Genomic DNA, 7,533 nt, shown 5'->3' with positions numbered 1-7,533 from the left:
ATTAATATGAATTTAAAATGGTAAATATTTCTAATATATCCAAAGTTAGAGGACTGATTCAAATTTCTATGAGAATCCAAACTTCTTTTGGAATGATATAATTTAAAATGGCAAATATTTCTAATACATTCAAAGTTAGATGACTGATTACCAGCTATAGTTAAGGGAGATAGTAGCCACTTCTCTTCTGTCTAAATTTTACTTCAGTTGAAACTAAAGGTCTTGATTCTTTTCCAAGTAAAAACTATCTAGCCTTATCAATAATTTGGGTTTTAGCTTCAAATGCTCTCTGAAGGACAAATTTTAATGAAGAAAGAAATGACCAGACCCTAATTATTCAATATATAGAAAATATGGAGGGACAAGATGGTGCCTCTGGTGCAGGTCTCTCCGCTCATCAAGCTTGGCTGCTATTCTGCCCTGTTCCTCGGTGTGGCCTACCTGAAACCTCGGGCAGAAGAGGAAAGGAGGATGGCAGCAGAAGAGAAAAAGAAGCAGGATAAACTGAAACGGATTGCTCGAGAGTTGGCAGAAGCCCAAGATGACAGCATCTTGAAGTGAGAGTGTCTGCGAACCTGCTTTTCCTGTAACAGTAATGGATGAATAAAACTTCCTGTGTAGTATGGTAAAGAAAAAAAGAAAATATGAAAGGAGAAGACTATTAAATTTGCAGGTTTGTTCATGGCAGGCTAAACTTCTTCAAAGTCAAATAATCATGTTTTAAGTCAGTTGTAATTGACCAGAGGAATAAATTTTTCAAATTTCTTTGGTAGGAAACCCAGGTATATACCATAATATTCAAGAACTTTTTCCATAAAAATAAAATGTGCAGTTGAGTGAATCCACTATCCCCAGTCTGACCCAATCAAAGTCAGATGAGAACTTCTAATATGCTTCTGTGACTCTTCTTGTAGCACTTAGAAATTTCAGGGAAAAAAGTCTTCCCACACTAACAGAAAGCATAACTTCAATCATCCACAAAAAATATTTATCTTATCTGTATTTCATCTTATATACTTCCAGGTGACAAAGAATTTACCTTTCTCAACAATAATAAGGAAAACTGATTCTTTTCCCTTAAGATGTGGCACTTGTAGCTGATATAAGTATGAATTAAAACTGTAACCTAAATGCACAGTTTAAATAAGATCTACTAGGATCATTCTGATTTGGAAAATTTATACCTATTCTTACTTCATATACATACTGTAGCAAGAAGTGTTTTTTAAAAAGATAAAATTGATTGCTTGCTATAATAATTTAATCTTAAATTGGATTGTGTTGTGTTGAAGGACTGCTGCTCTTCTGTTTGGCACAAACTTAAGCGCAAGGAAGGGGATGTCAAGTTTGAACTTTCCCATGAAGAAATCTACTGTGGTACACGGCAGTCCTCTAATTTTTTTTAATACTAATGAACTAATACCAGAAGAAAGCTGTTTCCATGGCAATCGAACTATCAGAAAACCCAAAGAACAGAGATTCTTTCTCTAGCTAGTGGACATAGTTTACATTTTTAACTCCTTGCTACAGGCAGTCAGAATCAACAAGAGCTCAAGCTATCCCAGTAAATGTTTACTTTCTAAAACACTAGAATAAATTGTGGTCCAGCTATGATTTCTTTAAAAGATGATCATTAATCCCCTGAGAGAGAGGAGGGAAAAAGGAGAGATGAGAGAGACATTTATGAAGAGCTTGGGGCAGAAGGGCAATGAAGATCAAAGAAGATACAACATGACTTCATTGTGCTTAAACAAACTTGTAATGACTGCCAACTAATTAGGCAACACCCAGATATAAAGTAAAACTTGTCTATATCTCAAGAAATTAAGAGACGATCATAGAAGTCCATCAGTAAAGAGAGAATTCCTATACACCCTTGTAAAACCTATGCAAGTGACACACTCAGGGTCTGGAGAGCAATGAAGAGGAACTAATCCCATTTGGGGTGACTCTCAGAGTTACTAGGGAGGTGAGGCCTAGGCAAGTTTTATAGGCTGAGCCAAATCTAGTCAATGAGAATTGAAGGGGCACTGTAGGGGAACAGGGTAGATAGGTGCAAAGTGGAAAGGTCTGTGTGGGAAAGTCCAGGCAACTAATTATTACTGAAGTAGTTTGTTATTACTGTATTGAGCGTGAAAAAGTGGCCAGAAATGAGATTGGACAGAAAACAAAAGGGACTGTGACAGGATCTATGACTTTGGATTTTATGTAGCTGCGAGTTCATCGTCATATTACCTTTCTTGGTAGTGGTAATAGCATACGAAAATATTTTTTTAAAAAAGGAAAATGAAAAGAATAATTACAACCACCTCTTATTAAGTACTTCATACATATAAGAAATAGAACTTTATATAATATTATCTTTACTTAACCTATGAGGTAGCTTCCGTTATTCTCCTTTGTGATGTATTTGGCTGATCCATCAATTTTTGAAATCACTTTTGGGAGATCTAAATATTTGTCTATACTCCTAGTTAGGAGTGAATGTGTCACACAGTTCTTATGCCAATAAAGCATAAGAAATCTGTGTTCTGAGGGAAGATTTTGCTTTTCTGATTAAAATAAGATAGCAGTGGCTGTTATTGCCACTTCTATCTTCTTCCTGCCTTGAACACAATGAAATGTCCAGAGTTGCAGCAATTAGTTTGTCACTGTGAGGTAAGAAAATTGGGGAGTAGCCTAGAAAAAAGCAGAAAAGATGTCCCTGCAATCATCAAACTACTGCACCAAAACCAGTAGCTGCTTACCACTTCTTGGTGGGGAAAATAAGCCCCTTGACAGCTGGGAGTTTTGTCAATACAGCTATAAATATGCCCAATCAATTAACCTATTTTTTAGAATAGCAAAATGAGGTTTAGGGTTCTTAACAACTTGCACACGAGCATGCTGCTAGCAAATGACAGTGTCAGAATTCCATATTAAATTCAGCTCCAAAACTTCGGCTCTTAAGCACCTCAATATACCAGTACATTTTCTTTGAAAAGGGACAAAATATCAATGAAGAAAAATATATTCCTATACAAAAGAAAAATAATTTTCATGGTTTTATATATATACATTCATATATATACGAATAGAAAAAGCTGAAAGCTTACATCATTAATAGCCTAAACTGTTTTTGATTTCAATGAAAGGGAAAATGAGGGGGAAAATGGAATAAAGGAAACCCTTCCTTTTCCAGAGTGCCTTCTCTCATATAACCAGAGCTTTTCAATCAGGCCTCCCTCCCTTCTTCACTCATTGAGAAGTTATATAACTGTTAGCTGAAGGTACTGCTTTTCCCTAGGAAATAAATTTAATCAACATGCTGACAATGTCTTAGGCTTATGACCCCAAACTACAACCTGATGCTTAAGTTCAATGGTAGAGGAAGAAGGAATAGAAGGACTTAAACATCACCTCACATTACCACACACACACATACACACATACTGAGTTATTTACCCTATGACTTCTGTTGTAAATTGACTGTATCACTCTATGCAATGCAAGTAGCTATAATTCACAAACTATGCACACAAGACTCTCAACAATTTACCAACTATGCAATATTGAGAAAGAGACTTAATCTTCCTATCTTCATTTGCCGCATCTCTAAAATATGGAAAAGGAATAATACCTACTGTATAAGGTTGTTAGAATGCGTTAAGAGATGACCCATTTAAAGAGCCCTGATGCCATGAAAATAACAGGCATTCAATAGTTAACATCATTTCATTTGCTTTTGGACTCTCCATCTACCCTTCATTGCATCTTCCAAATTCGTTTTCCCTACATGCATCTGATACTCAAGTGATCTAACTTCAAAAATTTCCATCAACAAAATTTGCTTTTACAATGCAATTCCAATACACTGTACTAAGTATATGCATTTGTACCTTAAATTTTATTTTTAACTATGGAATGAGTTTTCATTTTTTTACCAGTTGTCAATTAATACTTTAAAAATTATATTGCTTGACATAGGAAGCTCTTGTAGCACTCTTTAAAATTACTTATTTATTTTAAAGATGTGGGGTACATTTAGAATTAGGTAGACAAATGGTCACTGTACAGGTTAAGTTTGGGCCTGACTTTGGTTCCCACTTCACCTGGCACCCTTAGTGATGAAGTGTGCCACCCTCCGGCAGTGTCCAGCTACTGTCACTCTTTCTTACAGTATTATTAAAATTGTTCAGGGTCTGCTTATGAGTGAGAAATTGTGGTACTCAGTTCTTTGTTTTTGTGTTCAATCACTGAGTATTTTTTAACGAATATCTCTTTTATTTTTTAATTTTAATTTTTTTTTACTTTAAAGATGTGGGGTACCATTCAGGTTAGGTATACAAATGTTCATTATGCAGGTAGCCTTGTTGATGAGGTGTGCCCCTACTTCCCCTGGCAGTTTCTCTCAACTGCCAAGCCCACCCCTCCTCCCCAGGCAGTTTTCCGCTACTGCCAATCCCTTTCTTATAGTATTATGATAATTGTTCAAGGTCCACTTATGAGTGATAACATATGGTACTCTGTTCTTTGTTTCTGTGATAGATCACTGAGTATGATTGACTCTAAACCCATCCAAGTTGCTGTGAAGTCCGTATGTTTGTCCTTCTTTATGGCTGCATAATATTGCACTGTGTATATGTACCACATTTAAAAAAATCCAATCCAGCTTCAATGGGCAGTATGGTTGGTTCCATTTTTTTGCTATTGTGAATAGAGCTGCAACAAACATACGTGTGCAGGTATCTTTATGGTAGAATGATTTGAGTTCCTCCGGGTATATTCCCAATAGGGGGATTGCTGGGTCATATGGAAGGTCAATTTCTAGTTCTTTCAGAAATCACCACACTGTCTTACAAAGAGTGGCACTAGTTTGCATTCCCACCAGCAGTGTAGAAGCATTCCTTTTTCTCTGCATCCTCACCAGCATCTGTTGTTGTTTGTTTTATTAGTGATGGCCGTTCTTACTGGGGTTAGGTGGTATCTCAATGTGGTTTTGATTTACATTTCTCTGATGATGAGTGCAGCTTAGCACTTTTTCATGTGTCTCTTGGCTGCCCATATATCTTCTTTTGAGACGTGTCTATTCATGTCTTTTGCTCACTTTTTAATGGGGCTGTTTGTTTTTTTCTTTTTTGGCACGTTTGAGTTCCTTGTATATTCTGAATGTTAGGCCTTTGTCAGATATGCACTTAGCAAATATTTTTCCCCATCCTGTGGGCTGTCTCCCTACTCTCTTGATGGTTTCTTTTCCTTTGCAGAAGCTTGTCAGTTTGATGAGGTCTATCTTATCTCTTATGGTATGGGCACTTGGGGTTATGATCAGGAACTGGTTGCCAGTTCCAATTTCCATAAGAGTGTCTGCTGCATTTTCTAAGATTCTTATAGTGTGAAGTTTTAGGTTTAGGTGTTTGATCCATTTAGAGTTAATTTTTGTGTATGGTGATGGGGTCCTGCTTCAATCTTCTGCATGATCACTGAGTATTATAGACTCTAAATCCATGCAAATTGCTGCGACGTCATAATTTTGTCCTTCTTTATGGCGCGTAATATTCCTTCATGTATATGTACCATATTTTTTTATCCAGTCTACTTTTGATGGGCAGCATGGTTGGTTCCATGGTTTTGCTATTGTGAATAGGGCTACAATAAACATGTCCAAAAGTATCTTTTTGTAGAATGATTTGCATTCCTCTGGTTATATTCCCAGAGGGTGATTGCTGGGTCATGAAAGGTCAATTTTTAGATCTTTTGGGAACCATCACACTGTTTTCCACAGAGGCTGTACTAGTTTATACTCCCACCAAAAATGTAGAAATGTTACTTTTCCCCCCACATCTTCTGCAGCATCTGCTGTTTTTTGAGTTATTGATGATGGCCATCCTGACTGGAGTTAGGTGGTATCTCGGTGTGGTTTTAATTTGCATTTCTTTGATGATTAGTGAGGTTGAACATTTTTTCATGTATCTGTTGGCTGCTTATATGTCTTCTTTTGAGAAGTGTCTATTCATATCATTTGGCCACTTTTTAATAGGGCTGTTTGTTTTTTTTCATTTTAGCACATTTGAGTTCCTTGTAGATTCTAGATGTTAGGTCTCTGTCAGATATACAACTGGCAAATATTTTCCCCCGGTCTATGAGCTGTCTCCCAGATCTCTTGATGGTTTCTTTTGCTTTGCAGAAGCTTTTCAGTTTGATGAGATCCTATGTGTCTACCTTATCTCTTATGGCATGGGCATTTGGGGATTTTATCAGGAATTGGTTGCCAGTTCCAATTCCCATAAGGGTGTCTCCTGCATTTTCTATGTTCCTCTAGTTTGAAGTTTTACATTTAGGTCTTTGATCCATTTAGAGCTGATTTTTGTGTATGGTGATTTGTGGGCTCTTGTTAAATTTAACAGTCTGCATGTGGTCAGTCAGTTTTCCCAGCCCTTTAACACCTAGGCATAGAGGGAACATACCTCAAAACAGTAAAAGCCATCTATGATAAACCCACAGACAACATATTTCTAAATGGACAGAAATTGAAGGCATTTCCCCTGAAAACCAGAACAAGACAAGGCTGCCCACTTTCACCTTCCTGTTCAAAATAGTGTTGGAAGTCCTAGCTAGAGCAATTAGACAACAGAAGGAAATCAGGAAGGAAAAGAGGAAGTCAAGTTATCCCTCTTTGCTGATGATATGATTCTATTACTTGAAAATCCAAGAGAATCTGTCAAAAACCTTCTTGCACTGACAAAGGACTTTGGCAAAGTCTCAGGGTACGAAATCAATGTGCAAAAGACAGTCATATTCTTATACACCAACAACAAAAAGTCAGAGAACGAAATAAAAAGCACAGTCTCAAACACAATTGCAACAACAACAACAAAATAAATTAACTCAGCCTTTGCCTAACCAGAGTAGTGAAAGACCATTACAATGAAAACTACAAAACACTGCTCAAAGAAGTCAAAGATGACACAAATGGTAAAATAGTCCATGTTCATGGATTAAGAGAATCTACATTGTTAAGATGTCTGTCCTACCCAAAGCAATCTATAGATTTAACGTAATACCCATTAAATTACCAACATCATTCTTCTCAGACCTGGAAATGACAATACAGAAATTCATACTGAAACATAAACAACCACAAATAGCCAAAACAATCCTCAGCAAAAGAAACAAAACAGGAGGCATCATGCTTCCAGAGTTCACACTTTATTATAAGCCTACAGTAATCAAAACAGCCTAGTATTTGTACAAGAACAGGCACATAGACCATATAGGTATATGAAACAGGAGAGAGATTCCGGAAGCAAAATCTCAATTTCTCAAACAACTCTGACAAAGCCTCCACTAACAACCACTGGGGAGAGGAGAATTTGTAGCATTCTTAAAATCACAACAGGTAGGCAATTTTCTCATTAGAAGTAAGTAAAGCTCCAGATTGAGTCATTTATTGAGATTCAGCAGTGTGTTCACACTGTAATGTAAGAGACTACTTTACTATAACATCATATCTGTGACTCTAACATGCTACCCACAGTTCAGTTTTATAAAATGTGT

The 7,533-nt window shown here is 36.7% G+C and overlaps 1 pseudogene; it reads left to right on the top strand.

Moving 5' to 3' along the window:
* Nucleotides 1-366: 366 nt before the first annotated feature.
* LOC103249840 lies at nt 367-616 on the top strand (annotated as a pseudogene).
* Nucleotides 617-7,533: the final 6,917 nt, after the last annotated feature.

The sequence above is a fragment of the Carlito syrichta genome, unplaced genomic scaffold (assembly GCF_000164805.1).
Source record: "Carlito syrichta isolate Samal-C Ts95f unplaced genomic scaffold, Tarsius_syrichta-2.0.1 Scaffold123581, whole genome shotgun sequence".
NCBI classification, from domain to species: domain Eukaryota; kingdom Metazoa; phylum Chordata; class Mammalia; order Primates; family Tarsiidae; genus Carlito; species Carlito syrichta.
The sequence above is the reverse complement of the archived record's forward strand: the minus strand, read 5'-3'. Positions and strand labels throughout refer to the sequence as shown.